Below are 17,365 nucleotides of genomic sequence, written 5' to 3' on the forward strand. Positions count from 1 at the left end.
CAGCAGGATATCCCACAATGCAGTGCTCCATGCATGAAGAAGAGAGGCAAATTAGCATTTTCAAAATGGGGCACTGAACGAAGAGGCTACAGTTTGTATCTCTAACGCTTTTAAACCGCCCTAGCTACAGAAGCCAGTGTCGCATTATCGAATGGGAAATTGGGCAACCAGCAGTCACAGGGCGAAGTGCTAAGAAAGAAATATATGCTCTGCACTCCATGAACTTCATCACCTCACCTTGAGTTATTCAAACATGCCCGGCTGCACAGGAGGCATAATCATCCGCAAGCTGCTTTCATCTCCAGCCTGGGTTCTGCAGCTCCCGTGCCAGAGACTGAGCCAGGGCAGACACCCACACGCCTCTCATTACGTCAGCCCGCCGATCTCTGCCCCGGTCAGGGCAGGGCCGTGACCCCGGCGCTTCTGCCTGGCACCAGACGCAGACGGAGAGGTGATTCCTCCAAAACATTTTTCTCACCGTGCTACTTCAATTAGTCAGGGAGATAAAAGGTACTTAGCCCGTGAATAGAGATCGAGTCTGTTGTTTGTATTTCTCGCCAGGGTAGGGATTACCGCTATGAATGCGGCGGGAAAGAACGGTGGAGGGAGGAGGGGAGAGGGGGGGGGTTGGGGGTGGGAGGGGCGGAGGTACCTGCGCAGGTGTAAATCCAACAAAGAGGTGGCGCATCAACGGAGCTCCGGGTTGACTCATGCGTTCGTGTCTGCCCCGGCCCCCGTTCGTGTCAGCGCATAATAGCCCGCGGGAGCGTGGACAAAGCCGGCAGCGCGGGGCCATGGGAGAACACCTGAAAAACAAACACGCCGTTTCGGTCTCCACAAAACCCCGCCGAGAGCTGCCCTTTTAAGGAGCGTCCCCGCGTTCGGCCGCCCGTACAAAACGGCACAAAAGCGATTAGCCTCGGGTCTGAAACTGCACCCGCCCCCCCCCACCTCCTCTCCCCGCGTATCGCACAAAGGCCCAGTAATTTATTGTCCGTGCGGTTTGTGTTCCGTCGCATGTTTGCCTTTTTGAAGCCTTTGTGTCGCCCGAAAGAGCGATGCCCCCGATCACAGCCTCCGAAACACTTTTAAGTGTCGCAGTGAAAGCGGGATGTCGGGTTTGTTTTGCCAGGGACGGGGAGTGGTTTTCGTGTTTTCGCCGGGTCCTTATCACGCAGGGAAATCTGACACGGCACTCTTCGCCTCTGTCAACACGGCCTCTGCCTGTCTCTTTAAACGGGCCCGTGATTCTAGCGTGGAGGTTGGATGCGGTATGCTTGCTATAGAAATCATGAGATTCAGTGATTTCTGGTAGTTGTCTCGGTGGTTAGATGGTGGTCGGGGAGGTGAGTTTCATATTGCTGTAAAGCCCCTTTGATCACTGGCATAAAAACCCCTCTGCAAATATAGGTCACTGCATTATTGTTAAGAACAGCAGTCACCATGGCAGGAAGGTGGTATGTAGATGTGTGTGAGTGTAGCTGCTGTCAGTCCACATTGGTGCTTTGAAACTGGATGCAGGTCTGTTGCTTAATCAGGGACAGTTATTAAGTAATGCTGGTTCATCTCACAAATCCTTATTTACATATTGGGATTACAAGCACATACCTTACATTACATGACAAAATACAACACGGGGCTAAAGATTGAGACAGGTGAAAACAAGTGACACTTGATTAGGGGACTTCCGCAGAGTCAAGGTACAGCGTGAAGGAAAATGGGCAGTGAGTGAGCAGTTCTTATCGGAATGAGGAGGTCGTTCCACCACTGCAGAGCTAGGGTGAAGAAGCTCTGCAGTCGGGACAAGCGGGAGCCATTCATAAGGCTGGCTGCGTAGGGCTGAATGATGGCCTGTAGCTATAGCAATAAAAATGATGTTCCATACGTATCCCAATATGAAAATATAGATCTAAATACTGTTTAAACCATGACATTTATATTGGTTTAAATACAACAGATTGCAAAAAACATTTTGAATATGATGAAAATGAAAATGATTTTCAGACCTGGATCAAATTTCTTCGAATACCTAATGAATAAGATTTGAATACCTTTCTGTGCTCGATTGATCTTGCCTGGTGCATTTTAGCCAACCGAACCTTTTGTCATCTATTAACATGGGAAATGCCAAAGAACTGAGATGGAAATTGATGCAGTTGCATGTTGTCCCCACGGACAGTGAGGAAGATGGCAAGGGAAACAATAAAAAAACCTAAGGATCATGGTTTAACAATTGCACAGATTGGTTGCATCTTTGGGTCATTAAGCCTCAAAAAGAACCATAAAACACTACCTCCATACCAAAAGACCTATATATACTACACCAAGAAAACACTTAGGGCCACGTACATCAAACTCGCAGCGCAAAATGCGTCCTGACGAGGGTATGTTGGTGTGGTCGCTGTCTGCCTGAAATTAACATCTTATTTATGAAGACTGCAGATCATTACGCAATCAGCGAATGGGACTGTCTATGAACTGCATTTTGTAAAGAGGCAGATCTTAAACAGTGCAGTTAAAACACGTGTTTAGTCCATTGAATATCTTCACTGTGTGTGGCGTATTGCTTGTATCAGCTGCTTCATAAAAGCGTATTCAGTGCAGGACAGAATGTGTACGTATTCCGGCTGTGGCGGAATTATTTGTATGACTGGTTGTTTGTCACAGAAGTCTTAGCCCCTTTTAGTTTCTGTGATTGTTTTGGAGAATAAGTAATACAAACAAACACACAACCCTGTTTTTATCATTTTAGCAATGCCAGTTGAACATGCTTTGCTTCTAAAAATGTTCTGTTAAAGCCAAAAAGGATGTCTTTTCACAACGGACAAAAGTTGTTAAAAGCAGCATATCAATGTATTCAGCCTACTCATATTTTTTACTAGCGGTGACAATTTTTTTCAACACTTGTTACTGTCACTATGGTTGAACACATTATTGCAGTCATTTCCCCTCAAGGCCCAGCTTTAATTATTGTTGGCTACAATCTAATATTAATAATCTGTTTGATGATTTCTTGGAGTTGAAATAGTGTGATGTTTGTTGCAAAGATTAGTTTAAATTATTTCAGGATTCGGAGGCTGTGTCTTGCTTGCACCTTGGTTTACGCCTGCTGTTTAGATAAATCTTTCGCAAAAAGCAACCTTCGTTAATTGTATGAACTTTAGTAAATTCAACTAAATACATAATCAGCCTATCCACCCTTAAATGCATATGCATTAAGGACAGAAGCGCAGCTTGAGATGAGTTGCCTAGATCACACACCTACTGCGGTTTCAGCCCCGTGTGGCAGTTTGATGCATACAATGCATGTTTTCTGGGCAGAATGCATCTGTTTTGGGGATGTTTGGCTGCCAGTGGTCCAGCAGTACTATTTAAGTACCAGGAAATTTTAGCAGATCTGGTTGTCTCTACTTGTCTTCAGGAAGCTGAGACAATGGGCCTCATGCAAGAAAATTAAGAAGAACAAAGAGCATCTCACATAGTCCTGACTGGATAGACTGCGATTCATTAGCAAAACATGGTGGACCGTTGATCTACTTTTTCTTATTCCACCTAAACAGTCCACTAAAATATGTTTTTGAAAACATTTGAGGCAAGAAATAAGCAATGCAGTTGTTGATTTTTATTTCATCTTGATTTTTATATCATCTGTAATGCGTAGTTTGAAGTTTGATCCGAGGATCTGCACTGCAAGGCTCTCCATTGAAAATGAATGGAATGCGTGTTTACTGGTCGTATGACAGGTCAGGACCACTTGTAAATGTTGTTCCTCATAAGAAAAAATTCTAAATACAGGAAACTTATGTTCATTTATGAACAAATCATAAAAGTGGTTCTCGCATGAGGTCCATTGAATCCATGGAATGATTGAGTGAAACCATCATCCATGTTTTCCGATGGCCATCTCGTTATCCGGACTTAAATCCAATCACAAACCTGTGGTCTGAACTGAGGAGGGCAATCCATAAGGCAAACCCAAGGATCAATGATCTTTAAAAGTTCTGCATGGAGGAATGTAATTATAGGAAAATAATCATGGCTGTCATCTTTACCAGCAGTGGTTGCACAAAGTATTAAACCAGGGGTGGGAAACACTCAACCATCATGAAAAGAGGTCTGTCATTTTGATGTTTTCTTTTCATTTCAATCACTTCAATTTCATCAAGTTTAAATATAGTATATAATAATAATAATAATAATAATAATAATAATAATAATAATTATTATAATAATAATAATAATAATAATAATAATAATAATAATAATGGAACAGTTTTGTTGTTAATGAAGCAAAATACTTTACACATGTTGGAAAGTTGAAGTCAATAACTGATTTTATCTTTTAAGTATTTATATTTTCATTTATATTTTTTATTTTCATGAATTATTTTTTAGTTCCCGGTATTTTTTGTACTTGTTTACCAAGGTACCGGACTGTAGTTCCTCCTGTATGCTGCGTGTTTGTGTGTGTGTGTGTGTGTGTGTGTGTGTATGTGTATGAACGAACGTGTAGGCCTGTATGCTGTGTGTGTGTGTGTGTGTGTGTGTGTGTATGTGTATGATGAACGTGTAGGCCTGTCCATGCTGTGTGTGTGTGTGTGTGTGTGTGTGTGTGTGTGTGTATGAATGAACGTGTAGGCCTGTATGCTGTGTGTGTGTGTGTGTGTGTGTGTGTGTGTATGTGTATGAACGAACGTGTAGGCCTGTATGCTGTGTGTGTGTGTGTGTGTGTGTGTGTGTGTATGTGTATGATGAACGTGTAGGCCTGTCCATGCTGTGTGTGTGTGTGTGTGTGTGTGTGTGAAGATGTGTATGATGAACGTGTAGCCCTGTCCATGCTGTGCCTTTAGATTGTGGATTCCCGTGTCTTCACCACACTGTTCACTCCACCGCAGGGCTCGCCGAAATCAATTACCTGCCATCGCTTCCGATGGCTGGTTCTGCCCTGAGCGAGGGGCACTCGAGCCCCTCATGATATCATGGAGCCCAGGCGGGGGAAAGTTTCCCCGGCTGGGCGTCGAGCGTCGGAGGAGGGCATCAACCCATTACACATGTCAGGGAGCCTGAAGAGCGTTTCCACTACCCCCTCCCCCCCCTCCGCCCCGTTCAATATTAAGTGTCTGTCGTGGAGATACGCTCCGCTTTTAACAAGTGCTTCTGTCTGCCTTTGACACAAATGCGCGAGAATAAGGCCCCGTTCTGGGTGACGTTTATTGCGCTCTTTTCCGCTCAATTGTGCCCCGTGCTTTTATGGAATTAAGCTGGGATGCCTTTTTGATGCAGGCCTCCGGATCAAGTGTCATAGTGACTTTGGCACAAGAGGGCCTGCTCGCAAACAAATGACCTCACCCACTCCTTACAAATGCATAAAAACGCTTCGTTTATACACGCAGAAAAATCTAATTTCATACACGGTAAAATCAAGTTTACATCAATGACAGTATTATTTTTTAGTTTACAATATTTTCGTGCATATTTATCAAAGCTGCCAATAATACTTTATTTTATATAATATAATATAATATTTTCATGATTTGTGTGTATGAACATGTACACCTGTCCATGCAGTGCTTTCACACACATTAAAAACATATCCATAATTAAAATTCATACACAGTAAAATCATAATTCAGCTCCGACAGAGTTTACGCAAGTCCACACTGGCTTGAAAGTTACGGGTGTAAAATGTTGTCTGTCGGAGTGGACTTTTCGACGTGCGGTTTAACGTTGCGATGCTTTAGCCGCTGATTTGCAGGCTCTCCTGGCTCACAGGGGAAGCTGCCTCTGAGCTGGAATGCTCTAAAGGAGAGACTCTACGCAGGCACACACTGACACTGCTCCCCCTCCGCCCAGCCCCGCCACCCCGCCTCCCCTCCTGGTGTGTCAATGTTTGCTTTGTTGCTGTAAAAACGGGAGTGATGGAGAGGTGAGCGGTTGCTAAAAGAAAAGAAAAGCCTTGTTTGTACTATTGCCAGAAAGCAGATCCCATCGCTTTAAAAAACCCGTAGCGCACAGGGAAGAGTTGGGAGGAGGAGAGTAATGAGAAGGCAAATAGGACTTTTGACAAAGGCACAATGGGAGGTTTAGGGGAGACTCAGCCAGCTGTATGAACAGAACATACACACACACACACTCACACACACACACTCTCACACTCGCACACACACACACACATACACACGCACACAAACACACACACACTCACACACACACTCACACACACACACATACGCACACACACACACACTCACACACACACAGACACTCACACACACACACACACACACAAACTCACACACATACACACACACAAACACACACACACTCACACACACTCACACACACACACTCACACACACACACACACATACACACACACACACACTCACACACACACACACTCACACACATACACATTACATTACATTACGTGGCATTTAGCAGACGCTCTTATCCAGAGCGACGTACAACAAAGTGCAAATCAATCACAAGAACAAGTGCAAAAGTAGACCTGAGAGGACAGTACAGTTCCGAGTCCTAGTGTAAACATACAGAAATTCAGAACCCTTGAAGAGTACAAACAACATTCAAACTAGCATACCACTGTTGGCAGCTAGAATACAACAACAGCCAATAAAAACAACAATACCTATACAAGTAACGATATCTATACATAAGTGCCATTACGGTCTAAGGTTAATCACTGTGATTGTGAGTTGGGGAGGGAAAGGTGTAGCCTGAAGAGATGGGTCTTCAGTCTGCGCTTGAATGAGGTTAGCGACTCTGCCGTTCTGACATTCACACACTCACACACGCACACACACACACACACACTCACACACACACACACACACACACACACTCACACACACACACACACACTCACACACACACACACATACACATACACACACTCACATACACACACCCACACACTCACCCACACACAAACACACTCACACACACACACACACACACATATACACACTCACACACACACATACACACACACACACACACACATACACACATACACACACACACACTCACATACACACACATACACACACACATACACACATACACACACACATACACACATACACACACTCACATACACACACACCCACACACTCACACACACACAAACACACTCACACACACACACACACACACACACACACACATACACACATACACACACACACACACACACACTCACACAGACACACTCACACACACACATACACACACACTCACACACACACACACACATACGTCTGTGTAGCTGCTCTATAGCATGCCAACCAAACATCTAAACATGAAAGTCTTCTCATAGCACACATAACACAGCGCAAGGGTGTTGGAGACTTATGCACATGAAGACGGCTGCTTTCTCCAGAAAAAAAAGGTGACGCCTTCCACCTCTGCACTTCGACACTTCGAGAACGCGCAACGTACAAATATTTGACTAATTGCAACGAGTTTCACATGCGAGTTGCGATCATTCAGACTGGGCTGTTCATTAATTGCCTTCATTCGTTGACCTAGATTTCGCAAGCTTCCTCCACGGCCCCCTTGGCGCTTCCTTCGGGCTGCGTGATGGCGGAGGGGAGTCCGGGTCGCGCGAACGTGTCGCACCCCGCACCCTCCGAACGAACACGGTGTCCCATTAGTACCCTGCAAGGGCGGCAAGGGCGGGCAGGGGGTGGCAGTTCTGCCAGCTGACGGCGACCCCCCTGTCTAATTGCCCCGCTCCTCGTGGGCCGGGGAAGCTGAGGAGTGCGGCTCGGAGGTGTCGAGGACGGGACCCCTCTCCCGCTGTCGTCCCTGTCTGCTCCGTTTAGTGTCAGCGCCCGAAGAGCAGCTCTCTTAGCCACTCTGAGTCCCCCGGCTGCCTGTCCTCCCGGTCACCTACTATCCACTCAGCTGGAGCTCCACCAGGGGGCGCTGATGCACCACAGTTGCTTCCTCACTACACCGCAGCACAGAGTCAGCTTCTTCTTCTCCTGTGGAGACAGCTTCACCGGTACACCCTGGGAAGCAGGTACAGATAGTTCTATTTATTGACCTACAGCAGTGGGCTCTCTGAGATTTTTTGGGGTCATGTTTTTCCTCTCTCGGTGGACACTAACATCACATCATCTGACTCAGTGGTACCAGTCGCTCATGTCCACACGCTGGGTTCAAACAAACCTGTTTGTGGAACCATAAAAAAATGAATATACCGTAACTGTCAGCACACAGGGTCCACATAAGTGATGTGGTGTTGCTGGCGTTCTGGTTCTTAAGGGTGCAAGGTGACAGAATTGTTTCTACAACAAATTCCAAAAATGGAGGCCTATGCTATGAGGAGCACTCGTACCCCGCTCTCCACGCAACGAGCCCCAGGGCCTAACGGAAGCCTTGAGCGGACTCGCCCCCCCTGAAGGCGCACTGGTGCTGCAACAACACAGCCGAGAGGGAACCAGCAGTGGCCTTTCACGTCCGTCTGATCAATGAGCTCTTCAGAATAGGCCCGGCAACAGCCTGCCCGGGCAAGCGCACCATTAACCATTGTGCCACTGGCTTTGCCGCGTCTGGGGGCTTTAAGTGCAGACGGCTGGAAGCAGGCCGTCTGGTTTACAGACTGACACAAGTGACAAGCGGCTGACAGCGTTATTTTAAAAAAACGACGGTGGCATTAGTAACACTACTCTCTCTCTCTCTCTCAGTCTCTCTCCTTTTCTTTCTCTTCATTGCACATTTTTTTGGAGTTGGGAGTTTGGCATCGAGCGCCCAACGAGGCAATGTCCCAGTTTCTTGTTAGCGCTCAGTCATCTGTTTATCAGCAGAGAGTCTGCCCTGGACACCCGCGTCCGCTCCTAACCGAGCCGGAATGGAGTCTCTTAATGAGCGGGATGATTCACACATGATTAACATGGGAAAAATCTGCAAGTGTACCACAGCAGGAGAGCATCCTGTTCCTGAGCGTGTGTGTGTATTTCATACTGAAAGCTTGGTTCTAAATCCGGCTCACATGATGCACAAATTTCACAATGTGAAAATGTGAGCTGGTTATAAGCTGGTCTACATGGCTATGAGCTGGCCAACCAACATGGCCAAGCTCGTCAGGTTTGTGATGGTGTTCTGTTACAGATTAAGTTTTGTTAGGTTGTCGTCATGTTTGGGATGGTGTTCTGTTACAGATGAAAATGTGTTGGGTTGGAGTCATGTTTGTGATGGTGTTCTGTTACAGATGAAGATGTTTTGGGTTGTAATCATGTTTGTGATGGTGTTCTGTTACAGATAAAGTTGTGTTGGGTTGTAGTCATGTTTGTGATGGTGTTCTGTATCAGATAAAGTTGTGTTGAGGTGGTAGACATGTTAGGGATTGTGTTCCATGACTGTGACTCAGGTGAACATAGAAAGGCTAGTCATTCGTGATTGGACTGTTTTGCCTGGTCGAGGGAAGGACATCAGCATGCCTCCACCCCTTCGCACAACCCTGACATAGGGCAGCATTGCCTTCTGGGTAGCTCTGGGGGAAATGCGTCCAAACCGAGTCAGGCAGAGTACCTAAGGGGACACTGCTCTCTGAAAATAAACGAAAAGAGGGAGTTAAAGGCTGACTGCATGTGTGTGCGTGTGAATGTTTGCGTGTGTTTGTGTGTGCATGTATAAATGCATGTGTATTTGTCTGTGTGTGTGTGTGTGTGTGTGTGTGTGTGCGTGTGTGCGTGTGTTTGTGTGTGTTTGTGTGTGTGAGTAGGCGCTTGTGTTTGCCTGGTGCCATCCCCTCTGCCATCTCCTGGCTCTGTCAGACAGCTATCAGCACAATCAGTGGCACAGCCAGCCTGGCACCTCAAGGGCCCCCTGTCCAGAATACACTGTCTGCATTCTACACCCAGACCCTCTCCACACAGACATACTGTACACACACGCACACACAAAATCACATGAACACACACCCACACAGACATGCATATACACACATACACACATACACACGCACAGAAGCCATCAGCTTGGCTGCTGGCTTACGGTTGCAGACACTCTGTTGTGCTAATTTCCATGACAGAAGCTTGTTTGTGCATTCAGAGACGCTGTGTGTGTTTGAGTGATGGGGACTGGAGATAGAGACCCCTGCTCTCCACAAGCACAATCTCAGTGATAGAAGATTAGATCACGCCCGCACACACATACAGTGTACAGACACACACGCACACTTGTTTTTCAGCATTTCCAAGGGCTTTAATTAGTCATATTTGGGTCAGTTATAAACAGAAGTGGTAAATTCAAGCTCGAAATGCAAAATCAAAAACGGATCAGTAGGTTATTGTTAACCTCTCTCAGTTAGTACTTATGTAGTACTAATCTAGCAGTAGTTGTTTTGCCGTTGTTGTTTTTTTTCCACAAAGATGCACTTTATTATTTCTTCCTGGTTCTGCCCAGGGATTGTGAAAGCCAGAAGCCAATCAAATGGTGCACACTGCCTCTGTGTGAATACCCTTTGCTGGCACAGCAGTTCCTGTTTGGTTGTTTACTGAGGAACTGTATGTTGAATGAGGGCTTTCATAGCAATGATGTTTCAAAGCAAGAGAACGCAGATAGCGCATTGTGAAGAGTAAGGAAGGCTAGGTGTTACCATCTTTCAGCTGGAAAACAGCTGATATCTACAGCCAAGCCCTCCCTCCTCGCAGACATGCCCTTTCCGACTGGGCGATGGCAATCTGAGTGTTTGTTTTGGGTGCTCTCTTCCACTCCAGCAGCAGAAGACAAAATGGACGACTCAAAACAAACACCTGACAGCGTCGCCGGGCTGCCCCCTGGTTTCCTGAAGAGGGTCGGGGCGCTGCGTGTCCGAGGCGGGCTGGCGTTAACGCCCCCTGCGAAAGCTGTCTGACCCCTTGAGCTCGGGGTCTAAGTCACCCCCCCCCACCCACAGCCCCCACTCTGCGGAAGCTTCTGTCTCCTAAAACGAGAGCTGAAACAAAACAGTCTGGCTTGTGTCTCGGCGCGAGAGCCGTGTGGGAAGGCTGTCTGACACGGACGCAGACAAAGTGTCTGAAGAACGGCGAGCAGCGAAAGTGCGTCTCGCCTACAAAGGGTGACTACCTGCTTAGCATAGTTCACATTCCTCTCCTTGAGCCAGGGCAATCTCCTCCAGGGGAAGAGATACAAAAGTGCAATTATTCACAGGAGAGAGGGAGAGAGAGAGGGAGCGAGAGAGAGAGGGAGATAGAGAAAGAACGTATTCAAAGGCCTCTCTGATCCGACGTTCCTCCTCCTCCCGACCTGCTTTACTGTAAACGGCTGTCGGGCTCCCATCTCTGTCTGCGATCGCTCCCTTCTCATCTTTATCTGCGTCGGCTCGTTGTGTGTCACTCTGAGGTGGTAAGAGCGCTTTCACGAACATGCGTGATCTCTCCCGTCTTATCTGGGAATCTGACGGAAGCCTCTCGCAGACTCGCAGACAGCCCCGCTGGCTCATGGGACGGTGTCCCAGATGGGCACATTTGCAGGGGACTGTCCTTATGCACAGAAAGGGTTTTCTGGGGTCTCCCACTCAAGTCCACCCCCACAAAGGCTGGTGGCACCTCATAACTGCATCTCATGGCATCAAAACCGCACCCTGCCCTGGTGTAAAATCCAGCTCTGACCAGCTTGAAATTACCAGTGACCAGCTATTTCAAAATAAAGATTGAGCTGGTCAAACTATGTTGAGTATGGAGCTTGTCTGAACCGGTCAACCAGCTACCAGCTGTTTTACAACCTTGCTTGAGCTGTTTTTTTCAGCAGGGTGACCCGCTCAGTTGCACAGCACCTCACCTACTGTTTTGAATCAAACGTTTGCCAAAACACAGTGCTCAAAGCGACTAGTTCTGCACTATAGCCGCAAGGGAACGGCCATTAGAAATGATATTGAGGACAGAGAGCGCTGAGCATACAGTATAAGCCTGAGATTTAGTGATAGCCTTTGTTCCCCTTGTCTGTGTGTTATATGTGAGGGGCATGGGTGGGGCTGGTGTTGTGCGTGCACGGCTCTGCTTTATGTTCTGCACAATCGCTGGACAGGGCGAGGAGCACATCCGCCCTGTGAGTCACACCGTGGCTCAATCTCTCCGTTCGGCGGCTCGCTGAAGCTTTGGCCGGTGGGTTCAATTAATCAAGGTTTGTCTCTGCCCCTCCGATGCCTCCCACTGACCCCCCACCCTCCACCTCCCAACTCCAAACCCCCATGACACATTGAGATGGACACCACACAAAAGATATCTTGAAGCAAAATATCAAACAGAAAGCTAAAAGTTCTTGTAAGCACAATATGTCTTACGTAGGTTTCTGCATAGATGAAAAGCTCGCTAAGTTGCCTTGCAGTCAGTATTACACATATGAAAGTTCTCCAATAACCATAAAAAAGGATGTCTTGACAGCAGCCTAATTATGTTTAGCTTTTGTGGACTAAAGCGAGCTAAACGACAACAAGGTTACTCTGCTCTCCTCATCTAAATGCAAATAATCGCCTATTTCGTAGGCCTGAGCCAATCGGTAACTCACCCACGGCCAGATCCCAATAAGCCTTATTCGTCGAACTAAAACACTCAATCTGTACAGGGTGTTGGTCGGAGGGGAAATCTAAGAAGCTGGATGAACGTTACGGCGGGGATTTAAAAGAGGACAAACTGACTCATCACCGGGGAGATGTACAGTCCCTTTTCCCTCAGCTAATCCCGAAAATCTTTCCCGCTTCCAACAAGCCTGCAATTCCAAGTCAGTTCAGCCAAAGTGCTACTGATTTTGCCTGCTTGCCCCAGGCTAGCTCTGTAGAGCTGGCTCTGAGTCTGTACCATGGCCCAAACCCTTAATCACAAACACAGCCTTTCTCTGTGTGTGCCTTGTTCTTCACGACGAAGAAAGGAGCCTTCTGGTGAACACAATACACAAAGGAAATCTTATCAATCACGGACTGCTCATTAATAATGATTAAAAATGCTTCTTAATCGTTCTACTGTAGGTACACGGTTTAGGCGGCGGGACTGCGGGTAGGTCTCACCACCTCGTTATAACCTTCGTTATAAGTTTCAAGTTGCGTGCAAAGCAGTTTAGCATAGCTGATTTTGGCACTGGCCTCATACAGGGGGGGTGTTCCGAGACTGCGCCACGTCGTTTCCCTTGTTTGTTTATAAATACACAGTCCTCACCCCATAAAACATGAACCGTGTATTACATCAGTATGGAGGTTTTACTGTTTTGGTTATGAGAATGTAGGCCTGGTCCAAGAAGGCCTGCCCTGTATTTACCCTGGCTTTAAGCACGATTTCTGCCTCATGTGTTCAATTTAATACAATATCTTCTCTGCGGGGATCATTTTAACAAGTAGCCTGACCTCTTTTGCGAATTACAGTACATAGTTTTTCATTACGCATAGGCTCTGGGTCATTTCAAAACAGATAATGAGTTCACGACGGCAGTTGCGGTCATTAGAAAGCCTACATATTTTCCAGATATACGTATAGTTCAGTAACGAATATGAAAAGAACTACACATGTTGGATTTGTCTAATTTCCAAATACCGAATTTGAACATATAAACAACCTGCGATGGGATGACAAACAGAAAGCTGGTGGGTTGGTGAAGACTGGTTTTGCCAATGGGAAGCTAATATGGTCTGAGAATCTACCTTTCTCTGTGCAGTTCAGACCTCTAGCCAGTAGAGGGCGATGGTACCCAAGTTCTTTTCCAACTGACCACAGAGCTGCAGAGTTAAGGAGGTTGGACTCCTTTCTCTCTCACACAGAGTTTTCATTACAATCTCAATATCTTGACCCTACTTCACATCAATACATTACACAGGTGTCGGCAGCCATCTTTATTTCTCTTTCGACTTTCCGATTTATCACGTGCTTGTTTTGAAGATGAGCTGCCAGAGAGAAAACAGTCTGTCATGGTGTATAAAGGTTTCATTCTCCAGCCAGGTCAATATCAATAGTCTCAATCCTCTCAGTAATTGTTTTTCGGGTCGCGTGAGTGAGTAATCCCTACCCCGGAGTTCCATGGGAAGAAGAGGCGGCCGGTTGAGTGCCCGTTCTCTGCGCCTTGCACGCTGCTTCAGTAACGCAATCTCATCAGCCTTCTCCAGTGAACCTGAAGGAGGAGGTGGAGGAGGGTCAGGGTAGGGCCAGGGCGCCCCCTCGTTGACTGACCCACGGTGGAGGAGGTGGAAAGAGGGAGCGCGATTCACGGTCTCGGCGTCTGCGGCCAGGGTCACCCCCATCCGTAAGACCACCCGCCTGCGCCTCTGGCCTTGTGACAGAACTTAGGTCCCCCGACTCGCCGTCTTGCCGCCGCGACAGTCAGGCTCCAGACGTGGGAGCGGTCGGCACCTCCCATGACCGGGTCGGGTCACATGGTGCGGGCTTTCTGGGTGGCTTGTCCTGGCATGGGACTCCTGTCCGTGTTTGCGATTTCTCATCCCCTCTGTGTTTGCACGTTTACACTCTCAGACATAAAGTGACAGTGGAGGTTCTTCAAGGATCACACTTCCCTAATGTACCTGGAAGTACAGTAATGTTCTCTTTGGGTACAAATGAGTATGTTTTCCAAGCAAAAAAAAAGGTACAAATTAATGATATGTTGCTGGCTAGGGGTACAATTTCATGTACCACCCCAGTGAGAAGCATTTGTTCCTATTTAGGCACCTTTTGTTCCTTTATTTCTGAGAGTGTTTGTGTGATTGTTCAAGAGACATGTCCTGCATTGGAGTGTGTATAAGAGTACCAGTACCCAGTGCCCTTCAGTATATATGGATGGCAGTTACAAGTTAAGTGTTTGATGCCTGTCCTGAACCTGTTTTAGGTTATGATTAACAAGCATACTCCTTCATTATCCACGCCTGTATGCTGCTGCCTCATTGCATCTAACAGCCTCACAGTAATCTGCCTCACTGAATGCACAAGATTTGCCATCTAATCCAACTGCATTGCTGAGCAGCTGGGCTGCAGAGAGAAGGAAGTGTGTGCTAGTCTGATAGAGGCAGCAATGAGAAAGGGCCAACGAGAAAGAAAAGTGTAAACATGTAAAACATTGCCTGCCAGGCAGTGGTCAATGTCTCAATCTGAAAACAGGTTGGCGACTGTTAAGTGGTTTTCCAGTCACTTGGTTTACCTGCCCCAGTAGAATGTGGGAGGGGCGGTCTGTGACAGGCAGGCTGGGAAACTGCAGTGTGGAGGACTGCCCATTAGAGGGCAGGGCAGCATATGAGAGACATGGAAAGGAGCTGCCCACACACACACACACACACACACACACACACTCGCATGCACATATACAAACACAAATGCACCCTCACAAGCACATACTCAGACAGAAAAGGTCACACTTGCGCATGCAAACACACACATAGACATGCATGTACACACATGCACACACACAGTATGTACGCAATAGCCGAGTACACATACACACACAATACGGCACAGTTTGCCATCGGCCTGCGTAGAAACATTCATCTGACGGTTGGCTTTAAAGAAGAGCTGAAGGACTGTTGTCATAATAAAGCTATTTGCGGACCATGTGTCTGCAGACATCATATAACACCATATCAGGCAAAACTTGCACATAATCATTTCGCTGGATCATGAATCAACTGCCATTGATTTTTTTCCTCACATTTAGGTCTGTTTGGGCTGACCTGTGAGCCATTTGCAAGGAGTAATGATGTTATATTCTTGAACATTCTTGTTCTTTGGTACATATTCCACAGTATTTTGCAGCAATTACTTTCAAAGCAGATACCAGATGATCATTGGTTTCCCTGACGCTTTGCTCTAAAGATAGTAATAATGGAACCAGGGTTATACATGGGGGGATTTGTCAATCTAATTGGTATCAAATGTACATTTTGCATGTTATAAGCAAATCAGTTTATATGGTTTAAATTAGAAAGGGCACATAAACCTGCGTTTTTCACTGTGGGCCCTGCCTGGCTTCTCAATGGTACATTTTTGCAGCTCTCTTGCAGGAACTCTTAGTGACATTGTGCTTCATTGTGCGTATTGAGAGCAGGCCAAATGTCCCTTTGATCAAAGATCACAAGGCCACGGTTAAGAGTACATCAACCTACAACCCCCAGATTTCAACTAATGATTACCCTGGTCATGATTCACATGAAAGCGCATTGGACGCAAACAGATGACATCACCGGGGCAGGTGGGGGGTACAGGAGGGCAGGCAAGCCAGCTCAGGACAGTGTTCGCTTTTTTCTTCGGGGGGGTGGCCGGGGGGGGGTAGTGTCTCACTCTGGCCCTGTACACAGCCAGCTGGGCCTCAAATCAGAACCGTCCGCTAATTGACTCTTCGCTAATCTCCCAAAAGTCCGTAATGGACCCGATATTAAATCTCCCCCCGTTGTTTAAAGTGTGTCGGTGAGTGCTCCCGTAGCAAAAACGACTAGCAGTCTGACTAGCGCTGAGGAAACCCTTTTAACAAGTCGGGTGAATTAATCCCAGCGGACGCAGCGCCAGGGACACGGCCGCTCTCGGGTGACGGGATTTAGGCGCGGGCCGCGGCGGGAACCAGGGTGAGGAGGGCAGCGCGGAGCTCGGAGAGGCACCCGGAGATCCGTCGCAATGAGTTCCAGATGCCCCAGCTCTGCTTCTCACAGATACAGCGCGCCGTGGAGCTACGGCCGGCCATGGAGGGTTTAAACCCGGCTCCCCTTTAATGGAGATAGATTGCTTTTTATGTGGAAACTGGAATGGCATAAATTCCAAAGTGTCTGCTCAAAACCCTTTATTCTCTGCTTAAGCTGCGGCTGAAAAATAAAAGGGCAATTAAATTTTGAATGGATGAGGGTGAACTTTTGTTCTTTTTAAACAACGGGGGAAATAAAGAGTGCCATGGTTTTACTTTGCTGCCATGTGTCGTTACCTTTGTCCACTGTGTTTTAGGGTTCTGTGGCATTTTGATAATATGGTCAGTTAGAAACTTTCTGTCCTCACTGAAAAGGTTTTAAAACAGCTGGTAGCTGGTTGACCAGTTCAGACCAGCTCCCAGCTTGGCATGGTTTGACCAGCCCAAATTACGTTTTGAAACAAACAAGCTACCGGCACTAGCTGGTTGACCAGTTCATACGCAATTGGACCAGCTTTATGACCAGCTCAATTTTGAAGCTGCTTTTTGTGCTCTTCCATTCAACCTTTGAGTACGTACCATTATTTATTTGGTCATCAGATGGACTTTAACAGGAACATTTTTCAGTCTGTGGTGAGTGCTCATCCAGGTCAAGAAATAACAGTGAGGGGGTGTCTCGGTGGCGCAGCCTGTAGAGCACTGACCGCATGCTCATTGCGAGCCGCGACGTCGGCGGTTCGAATCCGACCGTCTG

This window comes from Conger conger, chromosome 7 (assembly GCF_963514075.1).
Source record: "Conger conger chromosome 7, fConCon1.1, whole genome shotgun sequence".
NCBI lineage: Eukaryota > Metazoa > Chordata > Actinopteri > Anguilliformes > Congridae > Conger > Conger conger.